Source organism: Rattus rattus, chromosome 8, assembly GCF_011064425.1.
Source record: "Rattus rattus isolate New Zealand chromosome 8, Rrattus_CSIRO_v1, whole genome shotgun sequence".
NCBI lineage: Eukaryota > Metazoa > Chordata > Mammalia > Rodentia > Muridae > Rattus > Rattus rattus.
In genome coordinates this window covers 19,391,157-19,401,055 of record NC_046161.1, presented here as the reverse complement: position 1 = coordinate 19,401,055, position 9,899 = coordinate 19,391,157, and positions in this window count along the sequence as shown.

Here is a 9,899-nt window from a genome sequence, read left to right as displayed (position 1 = left end):
AAGTTCTCAAAATAGGGACTAACTACCCCGGCAATTCCTTAGTACAATCTAGCAGTGGTTATTGTCATTAACTAAATTGCCTGATGACATCTGGACTCTGGCTCTGTATTTAAAGGCTATAACCAGAAGGTCACTGACCATGGTCAGGTCATGGGTCTCAGCAAACCTCCTAAGATAGGTCCTCGTGGCTTATGAGAAATCTAATATTTGAATGTGATCAGGACAGCATCATGGTGTACGGATGCCTGGGTGTCTCACAGGGTACTTGACTCAGAAGATCTCATTCTGGGTTTTCTTCTGTCTGGTCGCGTCTCGGTCATCTGAGTAAATTTATCAAAGGTTCCGCCTCACACTTTATAAGTTTTGCACTGGGCTTTACAAATTGTTCAGCTGTCCCTCAACTTCTGATGAGGTCATTCTCTTGTTTAAACCCATCATACATTAAAAAACTCTAAACTGAAGGCACGTTTAGTCATCTGACACAAAACCTATTTTATAACAGAGTTTTAAACACTTTGTGTAATTGACTGAACCGTGCATAGCACACTGCAAGAGTGCATGCCCTTGCCTGTGCCCTTGTGTCCTTCATGATCACATGACTGACTGGGAGTGACTGCCCGGTGTCCAAGAGAAGATCTTACCACAGTCAGCTTGCCCAGAGAAGTTCAATTTTTAGTGTATAAAATTTCTAATGAATGCACATTGTTTCTTCCCCATTATAATTGTGGTTTACCAGAAACAAAGGTATTTTCAGGAATAACACTGGTGACCCCTTCTTCAGCTGTTAGTTGAGACAGTAGACCCCAATTAATCGGATTTCCCCAGACCTCCCCCTTAATTGACGCTTGGTGCCAGCCAGAGGAGGAACGCCTCCCAGGAAGCTACTTCACAGTTCTGACAATTTGTTAGATTAGAACCAAATTAATGATGGGTCAGTAATGGGAAGGACCATACCTTGAACAAGACTGCTTGCTTGTGCATATTTCTTTCCCTCTATTTAAATCTGAGGGTGATTTTGGGGGCTCACCGATCTTTTTACTTATTGGTCTTCCCAGTCTGGCTTCATGGAATTCATTCTCTCTCTCTCTCTCTCTCTCTCTCTCTCTCTCTCTCTCTCTCTCTCTCTCTCTCTCTCTCTCTCTCTCTCTCTCTCTCTCTTTTCTGTTTTCACTCCGACTTGTCTCTTTAATTGGCTTACTAAGGACAAATGGCCAAACCTAATTTGTTAGAGTTGCCAGAGCCAAAGCTCTGAGTCCCCAAATTCTGGAGTAAAAAAAAAAAAAAAAAACAAAAAAAACCCTTTGTAAGTCAGAGACCGTCTGCACATTGTGTCCTGAAGCTAGATAGTCTACCTGTGGTTCTTAGGAGACGTTTGGCTTAACAAGAGTTAAAATAGACATGAGAAAATGTAATTGGTTACTCCTGCTGTCACACGGAGAGACAGGAGGTATCCAGGATGAAATCAGGAGACCAGATTAGAGAACACCAGCTGTTCTAGTCTACTTCCTGTTACTGAGACAAACACCATGACCAAAGGCAATTTGGGAAGAAATAGGTTTATTTCTTAAACTTCCAGGTAACAGCTCATCAATGAGGAAAGTCAGGGCAGGGACTAGAGGCAGGTGAGATCACCAAGGAACTCTGTTTACTGACTCGCTCAGCCTTCTTTCTTACACAACCCAGGACCATCTGCCCAGGGGTAGCATGGCGGCCCACGGTCGACTGAAACTTCCCACATTAATAATTAATTAATTATTAAGGAAATGCCCCAATGGAGATGCTCACGGGCTACTTCAATGGAGACAATTCCTCAGCTGAGATTTTTTTTTTCTCTTCCCAGAAGAAGAAGCTAATTTGCGTCAAATTGACAAAAACAACCAGTGGTACACTGGGCGATGGGCAGCCGCAGTGGTAAGGCCTAGGAGACACACTCGGTAGGTGAAAGATAAGCACAAATAGTAACAAAATAGCATAAGATCTTAAACCCTATCTTTCCAGGAGGCAAACTTCAGGCCAACTTGGCTACCAACGTTGTCTTAGTCCCTCTTGATATTAACCCTGGGTAAGAATTATGGTCTGTATCCTGCAGACCAGGAGAATGGAAAGAGCTTAGAGGGTTACATGAGGGTGCTAACTGGTAAGTGGAGGAGACGCTGAAAAAAAAAAAAAAGCAGAGGCCAAAATCTCATTTGCACACCATGCTGTGTAGATGCTAAATTTCAGGGGTCAATTCAGACAAGTCAAAATAAAAGAACAAGTGGAACCTAATTTAGTCTCTTACCTTTAATCTTCACTTGTGGACTTGCTTGGTTGCTAAAAGTGAATTAGCACTGGGCAACATAATGAACTCACCCCAAGAAGGAAAGACTTCCTACCAGGAAGAATATAGGAGAAATGAGTTCACCTAGCTCTTTGAAGCATTTTAACAGCCTGGAATTGCAGCAGTGGGTATCTGCTAAGGCTGTTTGATACTGGGCCACTTCCACAAAAGGCCAGACTGCAGGACCCCAGAGCTGCTCCCGGGGATCTGGCTAACTACATAAGTGGCTCCAGAGAGTTCACAGGAAACTTGTGCCCTGGAGGCTAAGAGGACTGAAAGCATTGGCATCCAAATGGGAAGTGAAAGGCAGGGGGCGAGGTTAGGCTGTCAGCCTCAATTGAAGGATGGAATGGGCTCAGATTAAAGCCTAGGAGCTGAGTCAGGATAGGTATTGATAAGGTAGCTGGTTCATCTGTGTGGCCAGAAGTTCTGTCTCAAAGCATGTCGGTGGGATGAACCGAAGAAGTCTGTGGAGAACTGCAGCCCCGTGTTTCCAACCCAAGTTACTGAAAAGTTAAGAATTTCTCCTGGATTCTGGTAAACTGATGCATAGTAACCCAGAATGACCAATTTATTATGATCGTGGAGTCTGCACCATGGAGGTTTTTGATAATGTACAATAGCTTAGCCCGTAGCTTCTCCAAGATGTCGAGAGTGTCCCCCGTGAAGATACAAAGACCGCCATGCGTATTCACTGTTACAGCACTGTGGTCTGGAAGCATTTGAAAATGTCTTCTCTTATGCCTAGTGGTTCTGATGCCTTTTAGTGGGGACCTCGTTTGGGGCTGTTGAACAGAAAGCATTTCTTATCGTGTGCCCTGGGCTCCGTCACAGCACCGATGTGCCACCGTATTCAGAATTCCTACATGGAATCTCTGAGACAAGAGTCTTAGAAACCTGCAGTCAGTCGCCCACATTATTGGTCAGAGCAACAAACTCACGTGATTTTAAACAGCCTCCTTCAAGAGGAGCCGTGTTGAAGAATGTTTCACTCCACAGCGGAGAAGCCTAGAAATAACTGGCCGTCTGTGATCAGAGCCGCACTTACCACAGCATCTGGGAAGAAGGCGGAGACGGGATCCGAAGCCCGCCAAGTGCCAACAGGAAGCACTTTCCTCTGTGCCCAGGCCTGCCCTCTCCCTTTCCCAGCCCCTTCCTTACCCTGGGAAGCCCTGTGGGTTCTGCCTTACCTAACTTGGCCTCTCTGTGAGGGCTTCATTACCCTAATAATATACTTGCCAGAGAAGACAGTCTCATTCTTTGTTTTCTCTAGAAGCTGTGTAGCCAGCAGAGGCTGGTTCCTCCTGTTGCTAGGCCCCCACCTCCACCCCCACCCCCACGGCCTATCAGAACTGCTTTCAGGACCAACAGTGGTGAATATTTCTAGCCACCCCAGGTCTGGGTTCTAGCTCCACAAATTCTCAGCCTTTACCTCTGGACACGATAGACAGCTTCTTTAAATCTCAGTTTCCCCCCAAGAAGTTTCCTATGGAAATTTTACAAAGATTAAATAGGATACTGTCTGGCAGAAACCCCGCACAGGAAATACGGTGCTGCCTTGACTTCAAATGGTTCTAATAAAACAGCACGTTGCGTTATTAACTGCCTTCCCACTCTATAGGTAACGCATATTGGCCTCCTGCTCCCATACCTGCCGCACACCTCGGGAGCTCTCTCTATTCTTAGTTCATTGTAGCTTGGTTTTTACTTCTGTGCGAGCTTGTGGTAGTATCAGACATCTCTGGCCTTTTTTCACTGATTAAGTGAGATTATATGTACAAAGCTACACTACAACGCAGACCAGGCTCTTGGGAACACTAACTCTGTCCCCTCTCCCATTCCACCTCTACCTCAGCCACACATGAGAGAAAAAAAAAAACAGCAAATATAATATTGTCTCCCCCCGTGCTCATCTTATAAAGCTCCCCCATCAGTAAACATTCCCAACTTCCTACTCCCCCCACCACAAGGGCCCCAATATCCAGACCTTTTGTGAGGGAGAGGTGCTTAGAGATCACACTTCTACCTAATCTGAAGAAAGCCAACATGAGGGCCCATTAGGCATGGAGCCGCCCCCCTTTCACAGAGTCCTGTGTAGATAAGTCAAGAAGGCCAGGCTCCAGCCCCCTGGGGGAGAGACTGACACCTGCAAAGCCATAGGAACTGAGATCCAGTTTCCCAGCCTTTGTCCTGAAGCACTGAGGGGCACTGTGGTCAAAGCCTGGGTTTTCTCATTCAGGACAGAGCTGGGAGTGGGAGACAGTGGTTGCCAGGTGTTATGCTTCCTCTCCAAGTGAGAAAAGGTTTAAAACTTGCTCCTTTAGATGCCTAGAACAAATGAAACTCAAGACGGATGATCAAAATGTGAATGCAGGGCTCATGAGAGACACAGCCAGAATACAGCAAATTTGCCAGCAGGAAACCACTGAACTGAGAACAGGATTCAGGAACAGAAAGAACTGGGAGCTTGAAGGAGCTCGAGACCCCATGTACAGCAATGCCAACCAACCAGAGTTTCCAGGGGTACCCAAAGACTTACATGGACTGACCCTGGACTCTCTCAAGTGCAATGAATAAGGTTTAAACTTAGTGAACTAGACTGTTGGGAGAGGGCAGCAATAGGGTGGGAGGGAACACCCATAAGGAAAGGGGGGGGGATGTTTCCCCGAAACCGGAAAGGGAATAACATTGGGAAATGTATATAAGAAATACTCAAGTTAATAATAAAAAAAAAAAAAAAAAAACTTGCTCCTTCCAATAGGGATAGGCCCTAAGGGATCCCCGCCCTCTGGGTAGAGCCTTTGCCTGAATACCCATGACAGCCACAAACACGCTCCCTGGCAGTATGGCACAAATCACTTCCCCAAAATGACTGTCAGTTTTCCTTCCTCCTGGTTTTAATGGAAGGAGAAGTTATTTATCATTGAAAGGAATCTGAACTATAGTTCCAGTGTTTACATTCCTTAGGCTGAGACATGGCCCCTGGGAAACATTGGCCCAAAAGCTGCATGGGCCTCTTCCTTCTGTTCCTTCCTACAGCTTCCTGCAGAGAAAATGAGGTTCAAGCCTTCATCGTCTTCTCGTTTTTATTTTTTCCCACACTGCTCCAGGTCCGCACTGGTTTATCTACTTATCCCTTCAACAAGCATTTAATGAGCATTTATTCTGTGCCTAGCAGTGTGATCGACCCATCCCGGGGAAACTAGAGACGAATTAAACGGGATCCAGCTTTCAAAATGTTCTCTGTTGTTTTGTTCTGGTGGGAGTTGACGAGCTGGCCTGATCCATGAATACCAACGACCCATAAATGTCTGGATATGAAAGTGCGACAGGCAGGCAGGAGAATGCAGCCCCGGGAGGAGCCGTGGCAGCCTGTGGGCGCGAACAAGTGAGCAATGGATGAATGGGTGATTGCTGTGTGGGAAGGAGCTGGCCAGTGTGTCAGTGAGGAAGAAGTCATGAGCAAAAGGATGCAACACCATGACCTCCTGAAGGACCACAGGTCCTCGGGGACAAGAAAAGCCAGCTGGAAAAGAAGGCAGATGTGTGGGTGGATCTGGACCTTGCCATGCTCCAGGCTCTGGGCATAGCTCCAGTCCTATAGAGAGCTGCTTTATACATTAGAGTAGCTGGCAGGTACCATTCCACAGTCACATCTGGACACAGAGTGGGTGCTTCCTCAGTTTCCCCCATCAGCAAAACACACAACAATTTATTCTCCAAAGTCGTTCATACGGCCTGGGTGATCTACAGTTTTCATTTGCTTTATTGGTGCAGGAGGGAAAACACTCATTTATTTTTATGAAACACATGGGCTTGGAGGTTTTTTTTTATATTATTAAAAATGAAATACTTGGGGAAAATTCAAGAATTTGGTCTCGTGGCTTCCTACACTATTACACTGTGTCTTGGTGACAAAGCCAGAGAAATGTGAGTGACGGCGAACCATGTTGGCTTCTCTTGCAGTAAAAATAATCCGTGCCCCATTTCCCTCACCCACCCCCCATGCATGTTCCCAGAAGCAAAAGCTTGCGACCATCATTTTGCAGTTTTACAGGGATTTGACATCCTAGTAATGAGCTGGTCCATTGGCTAAGCAAATAAAGCTGGTTGTTTCAACCACCCAAGTTGTCCACTTTGGCAAATCAAACGATGTTGCTCAAGAAGAGAGAAGAGGATATGACAGTCCCCACGCCTTCCCAAGTGTCCTTACTTCTCAAGGTCTGATCCCAAGAGCTAGGCTCTCCTGCTCTTGTGTAGAGATGCCCAGGGTCTGATGAATTCACTGGGCATTGGTGAGAGTGGGTGCTGGAGTGCCATCGGCCCAGAGTGCTCGGGAAAGAGTAGAATTTAGACAGAACTGAGCTATAAAAGAACAAAAAGACTCCTTCAACCTGCAGTTTCCCGAGTGGAATCTCAAAATGCAAAGAAAAGGAATTTTTATGAGGTCCCCATAAGGTTAGAAAATTGCCACGAGAGAGATTAGGTGCTTGGGCTTGGTGGTCAGAACTAGGAGAGTGGAAATGAAATGTTGACACTCCTCGAGCGTCTACCACTGTCACCTTGCCAATAGAGATAACAATAACGCCAGTAACTGATCAGCCGCAATCACGGAATTCTCTGTATTTAAGACTAGATCTCATGTAACCAGAAGCCCTGTAAAGCAGCCCCAAGAGGGCGGAGTCAACCACTGGAGGCCTGAGTCTATACTCACTGCCCTCGGCAGCTGATTATGTTAAGATAGCTCAGCTCTGGTTTATGTAGACAGTGTAGACGAAGAGAAGCAGACAATGTGGAGAGCTGGGGAACTGAAGATTTGGCTGGCTCCGTTGGAAGCGGTGAGGAAACCTCAGTCAGCTTGAGTGAGCTCTTGGTGGCTCCGTTTCTGAAGCTTCCCAGTTGGAGTTAAGAGTGAAAAACTCAGAATAGATTTAAGTCACCATACCTGGGGTCTCTACTCTGAGAAGGACAAGAGCCAACCAGGAAGGGGGAAGAGATCCAGGTCAGTGCATGGCCAGGAAAAGAGCTGCATGGTCCCTGGGGAGCCACGGGGCTGGCACTAAGGAATAACCAGTTCAGAGCAGTTTCTGATGGCAGGAGATCAGCATTGCCAGGCAAACCTTTTGCCCAGGCTTCCCAGTGGCTGCCACTGTGAAACTGTCAGGAAATTTGTGATTATTCTTTTTTATCGATCATCTCCATTGATTTTGTCTATGGTGAAAATATACTGCAGACACGTTAAGTAGCTATCATAGGCAAATTGCCTTTTAATGAATTGTACCGGCAGACTGGATTTTTACATTTAACCTTAAGCAGGACTTAGGCTTGTGCCCAAATACTGATGGGAGGATGAAAGATGGAGCTTATACACCAAGCTGACGATTGACCTCAGAGTTTTTTCTTGTATACTACTGAAACATACCAAAACTCTGCTTGAGAGGTCATGCCGAGTCGGAGTAGGTCTGCAAGTCTCCTGAGGAGATAAAACAGATTGCCGTATGAAAGTACACGATTGTCTGTCGTGTGACTTCACTATGAAGCATCAACTTTTGCCACTTTTCCAAGACTTAAATACTTCCCAGTTAGCCTCTCTATTTCAAAAACTCCAGAATCAAAAAGGGGGCTCTGATTTGGATGGACTTCCTTGTCTGGTCTCATGTCTTAAAAATCTAGTGTTGTTTTCGAGCATTGAATGCACGTCCTTCTCCTTCTGTGAGGCTTGTGTTTTTGTGTTCTGAAAAAAAAATCCTAAGTGAGCCTGTGTATGCATGCTCATGTGTGTGTGCGTGTGCAGATACGTATGTGCATGCATATGCTGACCTCTTGTTAGCAAAACTGTGCTCAGAAGAATGCTTAGAAGTTTAGTTCTAATATGCCAAGCGCTGGTTGGTGTTTTGTCAAATTAGCACAAACTAATTTGGGAGGCGGAAACTTCAACTGAGGACTTGGCTTCCACCAGAGAAGCCTGTGGGGGCACTGCGTTAGTTAATTATTAATGTGGAGAGGCCCATTCCACTGTGGGTGGTGCCACCCCTGGGGAGGTTGTCCTCGGTTATATAAGAAAGCAGGCTCCATGAGTCATGGAGAGAAAGCCAGGAAGCAGTACTCATCCGTGGCCTCTGCTTCAGTCGCTGCCTCCAAGTTCCTGTCCTGACTTCCTGTTCTGACTTCCCTGAAAGACAGACTACAAGCTGTAAGACGCTCCCTACGTGGCCTTCGATCATGGTGTTTTATCGCAGCAAGAGAACCCCAACTAAGACACCAAATTTTAGCCAGAAATAAACTGTTGCCAACTCGGTTATCACACTCAAAAAGGAAGGCCCGAGTTACAGGCATTACTGTGCAGTGGAAAGGGCAGATATAAAGACTATACTATAGCTAGAAGCAATCTTACAACTATTGTTGCTTCTTCTTTCCTTCCTTCTTTCTTTCTTTCTTTTTTAAAATAACTTAATGGACAGAAATCACAGTTAAAAATGTTATCTCTAAAGGGAAAACATTTCTTTGCCAGACTCTTGAAACTTACGATTTCAACAGTTTGGCAGGGGGAAAAAACTGATTTTGACAGGAATAAATTATGGCTACAGGCAACGAATATGAAGGCCAATGTCCCAATCACACTTGACGTTTGGTTTTCAGGGGAATAATCATCTAGTCTGGTCACATGATAAAACTACACTTTCCTTTCATAACGTACGGGAAATACACTGGCCCTTCCTGTTCTCCTTGGCCAGAACTCAGAAGCCTCAGTCCAGGCTAAGAGGAGGGTGTCTCCCCACATCCACAGAACCAAGAACAGCAGGGTTTGGCTCGAGGCAGGCAGCCTTAGTCTTTCTGGGCTTCTAACTCTCCCATCCACAGAATCTGTCCCATGGTTGTTTCGCTTCTTGTTTACAAGGTGGCTACCTGCAGCATTTGGATTTCATGTACTTCTTGATTCAACCAATGAGGGAGAAAGAACAAATAATATTAATTTTAAAATGGGGGGGACACTTCTTTACAACCTGGAATGGAAATCAATGTCACGCCCTGTCCTGAAGAGTCTATTTATCCTGAGAAAATCATGCAGTGCTGTCACTGCTTCTGACCCAGCTTTGGAGCCAGAAACAATGCGGATCCCTGTATTAACCAGGGCTCTGTTTGGGAGTGATGAAGTGGATGTGAGTTGGGCCATCAAAGGCATCCGCTGCATAATATCACTCAGTGCTAACTATAATCTTATGCATGGTTCCATAAAAGAATGAGGCTTGGGGCATTTTTAAAAATACGAGTTTGCACAGCTGGTGCATTGTGATATCTGGTTGTACACAAGCAAAGCAGCGAGCAAAGTTAGCACCCTCATCCCCATCAATGTGACATTCTTATTGGGCAGAATGTTACAGGGGAGCATGCTTCCATGGTTTCCTTTTTAAATGCTAGTTTAAGCAACAAAGAAGTAGCAATTTATATTAATGTGAGTAGAAAAGGAATATAGACCAGTAGGGTGTGAGTGGTCGATTTAGCTGTGACCCCTTTCACTCGTCTACTGCTATATCTCAAAACAGGCTTTTATCAAATATTGTGCTAGCCCCAGTGGTAC